Source organism: Falco rusticolus, chromosome 12 (genome assembly GCF_015220075.1).
Source record: "Falco rusticolus isolate bFalRus1 chromosome 12, bFalRus1.pri, whole genome shotgun sequence".
Taxonomy (NCBI): Eukaryota; Metazoa; Chordata; class Aves; order Falconiformes; family Falconidae; genus Falco; species Falco rusticolus.
The window spans coordinates 31865796-31879666 of record NC_051198.1 but is presented as its reverse complement, the minus strand read 5'-3'; the positions used below and the strand labels follow the sequence as shown (position 1 = coordinate 31879666).

General features: G+C 40.8%; 1 long non-coding RNA gene across 1 annotated transcript; it reads left to right on the top strand.

The window, feature by feature from the left end:
- The first annotated feature begins 8734 nt into the window (after positions 1-8734).
- On the top strand, positions 8735-12451 carry LOC119156325. The gene is made up of 3 exons (XR_005107072.1): positions 8735-8844; positions 9993-10065; positions 12217-12451. It is a non-coding gene; the product is annotated as an uncharacterized LOC119156325 (long non-coding RNA).
- The last annotated feature ends 1420 nt before the right edge of the window (positions 12452-13871 follow it).

Below are 13871 nucleotides of genomic sequence, written 5' to 3'. Positions count from 1 at the left end.
AAAAGCATAAAGAAGCTGCTTTCTCGGGCTGTTCTTTAAGTGGGACAGTTTGATCTTTTGTCAACAACGTAGAAATGTGTCTCAAAACCTGCTTTAAAGCAAAGGCCAGTAACTCTTAGCTGTGGTTTTCTTGCAGATGGGAATTAGAAGGAAGCCTCCTGTGCACGTTTTCTTTGATTATATTGATCTAGGAAGTGCCTCAGTAAGCCTGCCTGAGTGAAACTGAGAGTCTGCCAAAACTTCTGGCTGAACAGTTTTAAGTCATCTGCCTTCTGGAAGCAATACTGGAGTCGGAAGTCCTGCTGTGATGGTCACAGTCTACCAGGTCACTTCTGTCTGGGTTGCATGCTAATCAACTCAACCTGAAACGCTGACGGTGTTAATGTATTCTATGTCATTCAGCATGGTTGTCTGAAATGCAAACACCTGATTCATGTCACAGAAGAGATTTGCCACCCAGGAAACTCAAAAGCAAGACTGAGACATCAGTCCATCACTTTTATCTCACATCACTAGTACACCAAGCTCTTATAGTGGAGGAGAACGAGTTCAGCTTTCCCCTCACTTTGCCATGACACCTATGTCCTCTTCCTAGGCTGCAAATTTTCTTTCCCTAAAACCTCTCATTTCACTTGCATAAAGACTCAGAATGAATCTAGTGAACAGTGTATAAGTGAAATGATTGCCATCTTCAAAAGGAAAAAAAAAAATGCTGTATGTATAGACAACAGTGAGAATTTAGTTTGGGATTTCTTTTGCTTTTCTTCTTACAGTTTAAAAATATTCAACCTGTTTTCAAGTTCTTTTATAAAAAACTTTTGAGTGCTGAACTGACATACCAAGTATGTTTCATCTCCGTGTGAATTTTTAGAACAGGGTTCATAATGCAAGCGCTGATGCAATGTTGGCTGTCCCTATGTGAACAGTGTGACTGGGATCTCTGCCTGAACCAACGATGAGATTGAACGTTTGGTCAAACGGGGCTGGTTTAGCCGCTGTAAGCTCCAACTAGATAAGCCTTGATCCTGCAAGTGTGAGGGAAAGACCTAGTGCAGCTAGGCAGGGTTCCAGTTCTGGGGAAAAAAATCCATATGCACCATCCACATAGGTATGAGTTCGTGACAAAATAAGTTCCTCTGTAATCTAGAGGAATAAATTAGATGCCTGTGTAGGATGATGTGTTCTGAACTTTCTTTGTCTCATTGGCACAGCATAAAAGTAATGAAGGCAATTTCATTGTCATGCTGTAAAGCAAGTGGAAGTGCGGCTGGAATCAAGCCCTGGCATTTCATCTGATGTTTATACAAAATAAGCAAATAATCAAGGTCAGCGTGCTACACCAGGCTTTGTTCAGTGGTGACAGAGTTAGAAGTACGTGAGCGTCCGTTCCATGATGATTAACGGCATGAAAAATAAGGAGAGAAGATTTAAGTCAAATGCACTTTCTAATGTCAAAATGCACCTTCATTTTGCAATCTTATCCTACAGCCCTATCAGAAGGTTTGAGTGTGACAGGAGAGTACATACGTCAGAGTGGTGGAGCTCTTTGTCATAGCGGCTTTGGCAAATTCTCTTATTTCCACCAGGAGAAAAAGGAGTGTGATAATTCTGAAGTGGCTGAGCAGGGGGCAGCTTCAGGAGAGCTGGGCAGTCTGTTTTTGCAGTTGTCTGGGCTGACTGCATTTTGGGCATGAATAGCTTCCCAAAAGGAGTGGTAAAAGCGTTGGAGATTTGTGGGCTGGCTGTTTATCAACTCTGCCTGCTGCAATCTCACATAGCAGCCATGAAAACATAATTTGACAAGTGGAATTCTCCATCCATTTATTGTATCTGAGAGATGCTAAATTTATGGAAAGAACTCCTTTGAATGTTTTGTTCCTCTGAAAGCTGCCCTTTTCAAAGAAACAAACAGCAGTTCTGATGAGTTTTCATTTTTTTAAGTGCATTGTGTATATTTCTTCTTAATCTGGTATAGAGAAAGGAGAGCAACCGGTGTTTGAAGATCCATAAAGTTGATTAAGTCTCATGGCTAATGTGCACTGTTCACGCCAGGTAAAGGGGTAGACTGGGAATAACTGGTTGCACTCCATGGTCCCCTTTAACCACCTTTGAGGTGATGCATACGCTACAGGGGTTATGTATTATTTATGTTAAAAATGTGTTAACATTATTTTCTGAAGCAACAAAAATTAGGGAATTGTCTTTTTTGGTTCCTGTTGTCTTTGAACTGCTGGAAGCACATGGATATTAGTTTCAATCAAGGGTTTCAGAAGATCATTCTGGTAATGGTTTGGGAGCAGGCAGTGTCACAGAGCGAACTGGAATGTGTCAGCCCTAGGTTGTGTTCCTTTTTCCCTGCTGTTGATTATTTGAGTCCTTTCTGGCAACTCATTTTCATTTCCTTTTCTCTTCTTTGAAGCACCATGCTGCTGCAGTGGCCTGATCCTTTTTGTGAGAGGGAGGCTGGAGAGCAGGGAAGGAGATACATGTCGTTCTGCAGTGGAATGCTCGGGAATTTGGTACAGGTCTTATTCATGGGTATTTCTGCAAGTATTTTATAGGGCTACTCATGGTTTTATCACATACATATTGCTGTACTGTAACTATCAATTATATTTTATAACACTGGGGGGTTTTACTCAAACTTTCCCTGATATTGACCACTCAAAACAAGTCCTCACAGGATGGGTTGTCCTGCATGGAGACTGGGTTATTAGCTCTTGGTCTGGAATTACCAAATTTCCCATGGATCTGCAAAGAGATTTGTGGATTCACTTGCACTTAGACAGCCCCTTCCCACAGACTAAAGGTAATTTCAGAGAAGTTCTCCTTTTGCTTTCGTGTTCTGTTGAGAATTTGGCCTTTTTTCTTTTTCTTTCTTTTTCTTTCTCTGTCTGTCTGTCTTTTTCTGTCTTTCTTTCTTTTTCTTTCTGTCTTTCTGTCTCCCTTCTTCCCTTCCCCTTCCCTTTCCCCTTCCCTTCTGAAAATACTCATAGGTTAATGACAAATTCTTCCTGAACTCTAAGGGGATAGTGGGAGAAAATATAGGCTGTGCAGAGGTGTGGAACTAACCAAATAATAATAAAAAAAGAGAGCGCTAATGATATTTTCCTGAGCTGATTATTAAGAGACCTGTTCAACATGTTTTGCAGAGGAATGAAACTAAAGGCCAGGTCTCTGGTGCATTTGAGCAAATATTTGTATTAGCAAAGGTATCTCTTGATTTGCAAAGTCAAACCTGTGCCTCATAGAGGAGTGGTAAGCTAAAGGATGAATTACAATCACTGTAATCAAATCCCTGTAAGACAAATCTTACCCTTAAAATTAGTACCATTTAAATCTGTAATACAGAGAAAGTTAAATACTGCCTAAAGATCTTAAGCAGCACTTTAAGAAATAATCTGTGTAAATTTAGGAGTTACATTCTTGCTTGTTAAGGTTCTGTTGACCATTTTATTCCAAGTACATTAATAGTTTTAAAATGTGAGGAAATTCTACCCTTTGGTATTAATACATTTATAAAGGTATTAAAAAATGATACCTTTAAGATGATACACTGTGAATCTGCTTCACATTAATTTAAAGATTTGTTACCAAAGTTTTACTATTCAGCATTTTTATTTATAAGTAATTCAGGATAATAAAAATAAGTTTGATGAAAGCAGCTTTGTGCAAATAAGAAGAATAAAAAATCAGTAGGAATAATGACGAGGGCTAGCTGAGAGATTTTCTTTTATCGGAGCCCAATAATGGATCATTCTGGTTTTTTAGTGAAACTGAGGTGCAGATAAAATTCCTTTAGCAGAAGTTTCAGGTAAAATACTGGGCACTCCTCTATCCTTCAACTCAATATCAATACAAGTGGTATGGGAACGCCTCTGTTCAGTGTCTGTGTCAGTGCCTGATAGATTAATTTCCCAGTTACAAGCTTCAAGCAATGATACTGAATCGTACTGCTCAGAAGCTGGAAACCATATATACTGTATTTCCTTCTAGGGGGAAGTTGTGCTATGTTCCCTTTTAAATTATTTTTTAATTTAATTGCTTTGTTTCTAGTCTGCTCATTTTCAAGCTCTGTTTTATTAGACAGTATAGCTACGGCTCCTTCAAACTCCGCATCCCTTTTCTGAACCATATGTTACCTGATGGACGTCCTCTATGGTCCCATTATTTATAAGACCTGGAGAAGAATACTCTCATGTTAACTTTCATTTTTGCAAATCCATTTGTGGCTAGACTGGTTCTTTTCTACCTGACTTCTATTTTCTGATTTCTATTTGACCCAAATGGCTATTAAAGCAGATTTATTGTTCCACTTTTCAATTATCCCCCCAAATATGCTGAGCTGTTGTTTTTGGGTTTGGTTTGGGTTTTTTTGTTTTTTGGTTTTTTTTTTACTTTTCAGGGCTGTTGACAGTGATCAATGGCCTTCATTTTATTCAGATTAATTTTCACTACTTTTCTCTGTCATTCATAATTGAGTTCCACTATCAATATTCTCCATGTATACTGAGTGAGAGCAAGATTGCATTGCCTACGGTGCTTCTGTAACTGTCTCTATTATGGACCATGTTTCTTTCCAATTCAGTCTTTGAAAAGCTCCTTTGGGCAAACTTTTAAACAACTTTACAGAGATGCTCTTTTTTTTTCTTTTTTGGGGTTGTTTTTTTTTTTTTCCTTTGAGTTGGAGAAAAAATCTTCACTTAATGAGAAGTCTGATTTTCAAGTTGGACCTAGTACGGAGGCATTGCAGGTCAACACCAATCAGTTATATCAAGGGAGTTAGTTAGTTCCTTTTGCAAAATGCTTATTGGAAAACTTTTTTTATGACTTCAGACTCTGTATTGAAGTACAGCTTATCTAAGACTTATTCTGTATTATAGGTGGGGGTTGTAATATATTTGTTCTGATTCATTCTTTTTAATGATAGCTAAACAACAGATAACTTTGCCCTGTATTTGATGATGAGATTTTGGGGGTTTTTTTCTTTTTTTCCTAAAGAAAGTTTTGCGTGTTTCTGTACAGATTCAGAGTGATCATATGGCTTAATTTCTGCAACTAACACAGAAAGAAGGAAGTTTTTAAAGCACAACTGCAACATTTGCTCTCTCTGACATGGGCTCAGGCACTCCGTTCTCCGTTCTGTAGGCAGTAGGAAACTGCTGTTTCTGTCCCATTGCTCTGGTTGTGATTTGCAGCTCTACAGGCTGAGAGAAGGTGCAAGAGGTAGTCGCCCTGCATCCTTTTTTTCAGTCATCTCCTAGAACAGAACAGCAGCTGTGTATTGTGCTAGTGCGTCATCCTTCTGGCTGTTGGTTACTCAGCTCTGGGGCAACATGTAAACCATGAGCAAAACGTAATCAGTGAATAAGGATGGGATGAAAAGAAATGGTTGTTAGGTTTTGATTAAAAGGTCAAGTGCAAAGCAGATATGATGACAAATGGGAAATATTTTCTCTAAAAAAAACAACTAAAATTGATTCCATAGCCTTTATTATAACATTGAAATTGCTTAAGCTAATTATGATAAACGATGTTAAATATAGCATGCCTCCTGGCTGAAGATATTAATACAGTTCTGTTGCGCCAACACCAACACCAAGTTTACCAGAGCCATTAATCATCACAAAGATGTGGTATACCCTCTTGCGGATGGGTATAGGGTTTTTTTAATATGTGTGTGTGTGTATATATGTGTATCTCTATATAAATGCATATATAAAGTTGTGTATGTAAATACGTCTATATATACAACTTCAGTGTCACTGCAGTGCAATCTGTTTTAGACTAAATGTTTTCTACAGGGGTCAAATCTCCGTGTCTTCTTTAAGCTGGGTATGGGATATGGATGAAGCCTAGTGACAACCTAGAAAGCAAAGCAGTGGCCTGTCACAGAAGTACTCACGGTGACCACTCACTTATGAAGGCGCACATGCAGTCCTACAGTCTATAGGGGGGCTAGTGATCTAAGTTGGAGACATAAGTTGTTTTGGATATATGTCACAGTTAATTCATCAATTGCAACTCTGAGGAATTTTACTTTGTATTGTAAAGGAAGGCGTTTCAAACATAAACTCAGAAAAATCATTCTGTCATATGCTGGGGCCTTCGCAGCGTATCTCCAAAGTGCTTCATATGCCTAAGGAAGACAGGGAAAAAACTCTAAGGAAGGAAGTAAAAGCATTTGAGATTTGAATAATGAACACTGGAAGGGCTTTATTGATTTGATAGCCGGTTTAAATTTTAGGTAGTTGATAGAGTGAACACTGAAGGAAAAATCATTAATCAGAAATATAGAAGAGCGGTATTTAAGCTGAAAATGTGTCTACCTGACTGCTGTGGTTTGGAATGTGCTGAGAGAGGTAATTCCAAATGTGAGTTTCTGAAAACTGAGATGCACCACAGCGCAGTGCTATTGCTGTGAGTGTCAAGGTAGCACGATAATAGAGCCTCCCCTTGTAAAGGGATACAAGAGTAATATGTATCCGTGAACATACGTAACATGTTTATATTTGTGACAACTTAAATACTTCTCTATACAGCCACTTTTAAAAATTTTAATAAAGAATCACAATTAAATAATGTTTTCAGTCAAAGTAGATGTAACTTTATCTGTATAGAGTTTTTTACTGGATGTTTGTGGCTGTGTTGTCAAACGTAATTGCATTTCACAATATGGATAGATTTATTTAAAGTATCTGTTAGGTTATGTGACAAAAGTGCTTTTGGATACCCACAGAGGAGCTCAGAGAGATAACGGCTGGAGAGGGAGCCCAGATAATGCGCTGACAGCTGCTCCCAGGGCCACCATCGGGGTGTAGGGCGCGTTATGGGATGCAGGGGAAAAGCAGTTTGTGATTGCACAGGACTTATCACGGGATGTTTAAGGAAGGTGGGGGTTTAGGTTATTTGGGGAGGAACAGGTGTGGGAAAAGAAAGGGGTAAGTGGATAAAAGGTCTGATTGCATGCAGATAGTGGGCTGGTCACTACACTGGTCAGTCCGTTCGCATGTGACTGTGCCAAGTGTCTGTGCTCTGTGTGGCTGCCCACTTATAGATGAACATATGTGGTATGTACGAGCCCTCTGTGGGCTTGTGCCTGCTGGGAACACACCTTCAGCCTCACCGCTGGCTGGACCTGGGGGCATGGAGCAGCAGCAGCTTCAGCCCTCTCAGGGTGTTGGATCTGGCACAATATTTCTTCCTTTAACAGTCTTAACCTTTAAAATGATTATCAACTGCTATTAAAAGTCAATGTTATGAAAAATGCATCACAAAATGATGAAAATGGAGACCCATACCTCATGTAGACCATGTGTATGTAGTCCTGTGATGGAATGAAGATGGAATTCCAAAAGTGAGAATATCCAAAAAAAGCATTTTTATAATTCCACTACCAACCTGCATAATTTTACAAAATAAAACATAATTGGATAAAATGCATCTTTTTTACTTCTTCTATATTACTTAGGTCCATTTGCTTTCCTGGTAGAAATTTCAGAACAACTGGTATTGCTTCAGGGTTCTGTTTATTTATGCAGAATCCTGCAACGGGAATATACTACTATTTAAACTCTGGTTTTAACCCTAGCGGCCTTTGTTTTGGTGCAGGAAGGATTACAATTGCTAATCCATGAACATGAGAAATTGCATTTCAATTTGAAAAGAGCCTAAGAAATGCTCGCCCACATTCTCCGAGGTACTTCCACACTTAGGACTGCAGCTGGGCTTTTGGTGAGACTTTGAAAACCATCTACATGGCACTTAGGCATTTCAAAGCGAGATACTCCTGAAGTGTTTTTATGTACTTATTCTGTCTATAGATACATTTGAAAACGTGGATCTGAGGCATGTTTCAGATTTTTACTCATATTGCCTAGTGAAATGTTTTATTTTTGTGCCTCCAAGACATGATGGTGTAGATGGGAGTGCAGGTGTTGTAAACATAGTGTTTGACCCCAAAGGACCAAACGTCCCTTTCATTCGAGTCCATTTTCTTCTTTTTCTTCTCATGGGTTTTGTTTGGCCTCCAATTCATGATATTTGCTCTTGGAGCTTCATGGAAAATGTATTTTCCAGGGTCAAGGCTCCTGTTGTAACCTCCAGGCACTGCCGCTGTAGCTTTTCTTTGGCTTCTGAAGCAGCTGCAGTGTGCCGTACTACGGTAACAGTGCGCACCTCTCACCGCCGCTGCATTTCCGCTCTCCCCTGGGGTTGCCTCAGGTTTCCCAGAGCAATATACATCAAACAGTGCCTTTGCTCTTTCAAACATTTGGGTGTTGGTTTTTTTTTTTTCTGGTTCAGAGATAAATCCGATATCATCAGAACACAAACACTTTTACATCATTAAAACGCCTTGGGAAATCTTGGATTTGGCTCGTGAAATGGCTTGAAGTGACCTGGTCCGCTTTGGGCAGTGTAATTTCTGTCGGCAGCCACGTTAATACAGTTTGAGGGGGTTAAAGGAAACATTTAATCTTTCTCTGTTGTTTAATTGCAAACATTTTGTTATGTTTTCTGCTGCTTCTGGGCTTATAAATCAGCTTGTGTCCCCTGGTTGTGCCTGTGGAGAGTCCCAGCCCATGTCCTCTTGTTGCAGCTTGTTGGGGTGTTTGTGGCCCTCGACCCAGCAACTCTTCAGAGGTGTCTCTTGAATGAGATTTTCTGCCCTGATGGTTTCAGTTTCCTCTTATTTTTGACCAGTTTTTCTTGTCTTTAAGACTCCCTCCTTCTCTGAAGTCCGAGGCAGCACAACCACTCCAGCAGGCTGAGCCAAGGCAAGGGATAAGGGATGCTCTCCCCAAGTCCCCTCCGTGTTCCCCCATTCCTGGAGGCGGGATGCAGGTACCTCTAACTCAAGGTTTAAACTCTTAGGTGGGTGAAGGGAGAAATGACCACAAGGCTGTTTAGCTCAGGGAGAAGAACTGTGGTGAGACATAGCTGGTGAGACAGCCCCAGTTTGTCCTCTGCTCCCCTTTGAGTCGTTACAGACGGAAGGTGAGCAAAAGGTGTCCGGGAAAGTGTCCGTGGATCCACAGAGACAAAAGCAGGTCAGGAGGTGCAAGGTCAGGGCTGGCACCAGCCAGAGCAGAGTTTACCTGGACTGATATAAATGATAAGAATATGTGATTAAAAGAAAAATGAGAAGAAATTTAGAAAAAAATTATGGGTAAACAGGGCAGCAAAGGGAAAAAAATACCCCAGAGCATTCAAAACAGAGGAGTAATGGTGAGACTTGTACTGATCTGTCAGTAAGGAAGGAGAAAGGTCAAGGTACACAACAACGGAAATAGCTTGTCTTAAATAGAAGTGAATATGAACAGAAGATAATCAGAGGTGTAACCTGGATGAGAAGAAAAAATTAGTCACCAATACTGGCAGTGAGGGGGCTGTCCCTACTCTGAGCCAAGAGACCTGGCACAGAGGGAGAGCAAGCTGGGAAGAGGGATCCCACTGTGTAGGAAAGTCAAGATGGAGAATCGGAGGGATTCAGGAATGTAAAATTATATTGAATGCATAAGACATGGAAATAGACAGACAAAAACTGAGGAAACATATTGTAATTAAAATATTTACTGTACGTGACAGTGTCTGGAAAGTACAGTGAGTGCCGAAATCAACAAACCGTGTTAAAGCACCTTTTTCCCCCCTCTTGAACAAGAATATTTTAAATAGAAAGTCAACTGTGAAATGAAATACATATCCTATTCAGCTGAAATCCCTCTTTATCAGCCATTTCACCTACCATGCCATGTACCTCATATACAGGGTCAAAATTACTATCTGCTAAATCAAATGCAAAAACCAGTGAATCAAGTACATTGCCTAGAAAATCAATATTAAATCAAATACATTCAGAACCAGTGAATCATCTGATTTTAAGGGGTGTTTTTTTGTTCAAATATAGAACTCAATATGCAAGAATAAATGTATTTGTTTGCATATGTACATATGATAAATATTTAACATTTATCTTTCTTTTACCTCTAAAGATAACCTAAAGCAGCTAAGGATGGTTCTAAGACTGACTGATACATCTTTTTGAACACTTCAGAACTTGGAAAGGTAACTATATTTTGAGTACCTGTACCAAGGTATTTACTTAAACAGCTTTAGCCGGCACAGTACTGTAGTCTTAAAAAACCAGAGCATTGTGATTTTTCTTCCCTGTGATCTGTATTTGTATAGTACCATGCACTAGGAAGATTACTACTTTTTATTTGATTTCAGAGATAATATAATGCAGAGGTTTCATCTTCAGATCAAAATTTCAGTCAGCTCTAGAGGGCAGGTTTAAAGCGTGTGTAGCACCTCCACTTCAGGTTGCATTTTGTGAGAAGCTTTTCTTGAAAGGTAAAGCACCTAAGTGGTTAAATTTGAAAATATTTCTCACCCAGCTATCGGTAAAATATACAGCCCTGTCTTACAGGGCTCTGCCATCACTGGTTATCTCTGGTGGTGTATCGGATCTAGCCCTCCCTCGAGCTGTACAGGCTGCCATTTGTTGTACCCTACCCTAAATTCATACGCAGTTTTTCTTCAGCTGTTAATTTTCATCTTAAACTTGTCCAGGGAAAAGCAAAAAAGTACAAGGAACAATACTTCTGTTAACACAGAGAGAGAGAAAAAGGATTTCCAGCATTACAGAGGTTATTAAACTAAGAAGAGCATGTTGCAAAGGAATTTTATATTCCTTTACTACACGTATTCAACACCTCAAAGACCTTTGCGAAACACAGTATACCTGCTATTTATCTAGCTTTTTATCCTGAGCTCTATGCTTTGCTGTCCTTGTTTGCGCACTGAGGAGTTGGGAATTTGACAGGTGGGTTCTTTTACGTCGTAGGTTCCTTTTGAAATAGTAAGTACGATACATTAATAAAATAAGACCACTGCAGAACAATTGTATGATGTATAGCAGAGCTTCTAAGTAACACTCACCTGATGATTTCATTTCTCATAGTCAATGTAAAAGGCACAGAAGAAATATTCCCAAATATTTGACAATAGAAATATGTCCATCATCTATTTGATACCTAACTTTGATAGCAACTTTCTCCTAAGAATAAGGAATGTAATTAATCCTTTCCTGTTTATTTGATTTGTAATTTCAGTACTTCACTGAAAGACCATTTTTAACTATGTGATTTCCTTACTTAAGCTGTCATTTAAGAGAAGCATACCTTCTCTTTCCTCTGAGCTTGCTAAAATATCTAATAAATCTGTCAAAGAAATGTGTATGCATCCTTTTGCATAGACTGTATCCTTCCCACCACTGACGCAGGGGATCAGTGAACTATTTGGACAGTATACATGTAATATTGAAGGACAGCATGTATTTATCAAAACAGGTTGGACCATTCAGTACTGTAGGTTAAAATATTTTTTTAAAACTGAGTCCTTTAGGTAATTTACTGCTTTTAGAAACATTTCCTTCTTGATCCCTAATGAGCTTAGTACAAACAGAGGACAAACTCTCTTAACTTTGCCTATAATTAAAACTTTCATAGAAATCCTGGATGGAGATCTCTCTCTCCCTCTGAAACCAGCAGTGGGTCACGACTGTGGAATTTTGTTTCCCTGACGCTCCTATTTGCTTGGCTGTTTGCCTTGCTACCTGAGAGCCTAATTTAGGGTTGATGCTATTATTACTGGACCTAGTCCATGAAAGCTGCGTCCCGCTGTCCTTGCTGGTGAGAGGTGACTTTGACAGTCTCATTGAGCGGACATTGCAGCTTTGATATTTCCAACAGGGGATAGGGGTTTGGAAAGATACTGCAAGGCATCTGTTTGCCTACAGCTCTGGAGCAAACTCCTCTGCCTAGTCAATTTTTACATAATGCTCTGAAGGCGCATTAAAGGAATTGCTAGAAGAATGTGATACATCTTAGTCAATTTAAATGGCACAGTCAAAGTAACTTCTCCCCTAGTAAAGACCAAAATAGCAGAAAAGGTTACAGGTGAAAATTAGTGCCCCAAAACAATATCCAGTTGCTGTGATATCTTTGTTGCCTTCCTATAAGATCAAAAAGCTTCTTTGCAGGAAGCATTAGGAATTCCCAGATTGGGTATTGTTATCCAGCTGCCTGTGGGGCAGAATGACAGTGGTGTAGAGAGTTTAATTCTGCTTCTCCTGAGCCAGCCTTCCTGGTAAAGGGGTTCAGTCTGGACAAACAGTTACTCTGAATGTCTGTTTGTCGCTCTTTTTCCTGGCAGGCAAGACGTGTGGCCTTAGAGTACTGCAAAACTGGAGCCAGGACTGGTGGTGACAGTTTGAGTCCCTTTCCTTCAGCCTTCTTTCTCCCTGGGCTATTTCAGTGCACGCCTGCTGCTCTGGGAGCTGCCTTACCTGGGAAGTGCAACGCTAAACTTCCTCAAACACATCAGCAAGTGATCTGACAAAGAGATAAGTCTCAGCTTGATTCCAGAAGGCAGATCGCATCTCAAGGTCTTAAAGGTAAGATCACAAATAAAATTACGTGCCTAACATGCAACACGGGTACAGCCAAGACACCCAAGCTGAGAAATGCGATGGTAAGAACTCTTCCGATGTGTGTGTTTGCACATGAGATGCTACATAAATGCTGTAAAGGAGCCCCCATCCCAGCTGGCAATCCATCCTAAGCAGAAGACTCAGCAAACTGGCTCCTGACTGCCATGGGGTGACTTGCTGGGCAGTACTTAATCAAGGGTCTGGGTTTCAGTAAGAGTGAGGGGCTACAGATGCCTGGTGTGTAGCATTGCACGGGGTGTACGGGCAGCTTCCTGCTCAGCTCATGCGTCACAGACCCCTGACTCTCTCTCAGCTTTGCCTCTATTTACCTACATAGCAGACGTGGTCCTGGCTTATATGTTGCGCAGGAGTCTATAGGATGCCATAAGGCAGCTGGGTTTATTAGCTGTAGCTGTTAATGACCACAATCATTGCAACTGTGTCCTGTGTTCCTGTTCCTTGGCTCCCCTGGTCCCCCCTGCAAAAGGGGTAGTGATACTCCCTGCTCACACAGACTGGCTCGCCAGTACTGGTAAAGCTCTGGGGCAGCTGGGAACAAACACTGCAGGAACAGGAATGTGGGAAGCTCACAGTGAGCAGAGGTGGCACAGCAAACTGACCCCCCAGCTGGGAGAGGCTTGGGGAATGTGGCCACAGCTCCAGCGGGAAAGGGGGGTCTGTGTCCACGGTGAATTCATTTTTACGTTCATGGCATTCACAGCCTTGGGGGGGGCTGGCTTAAGATGGCACTTTAACTTGCAATGATTAGCTTGGCAACCTCAGTGCCCTGCTTTTGACGGGTTTTATTTTTTACGTGCTAAAATGGTCGAAGGGTGCTGATTTTATTCTAGCAAAGTCCGCATCCTTCACACGAGCAGATGTAAGACGTATGCAGAACTTGGGGGCCCAGGTCAGTAAGGGGGAGTCAGAGGCCTTGGGAATAGAGCCTATTAAACCCTGTTCTACAGGCAGTAACGTACCATTTGAAAACTGAACGGCAAGTCAGGAAGATCCTTCCTTGCTGTGGCAGGCTGCTTGTGTAAGGCTTTTATTGTCTGCTGCAGGTGCTGGAGTAAATTAAGAAAACCAGTCTTCTGGGCGGGAGGGCTGAGGCAAGGCACTTTGTTCAGCCGCAGACCAAACCCTGGGGACAGGTGTGGCTCTCCACAAAACAGATATGATAGCGCTCTCCACTTTCCACCTCCAACGTTACCCTTCTTCTGAAACCAGGTGTAGTTTTTAAAGGAAGTCAAGTACATTTCCAGTAATAGGACGTATTCTCGTAGCTGGGAGAATATACTTGTTGTAAGAAATACTCAAATTAAAAAAGATCCCTACCTATAGACTGTAGGAAGCTCATTAGTAAAGGGAAAGAAAT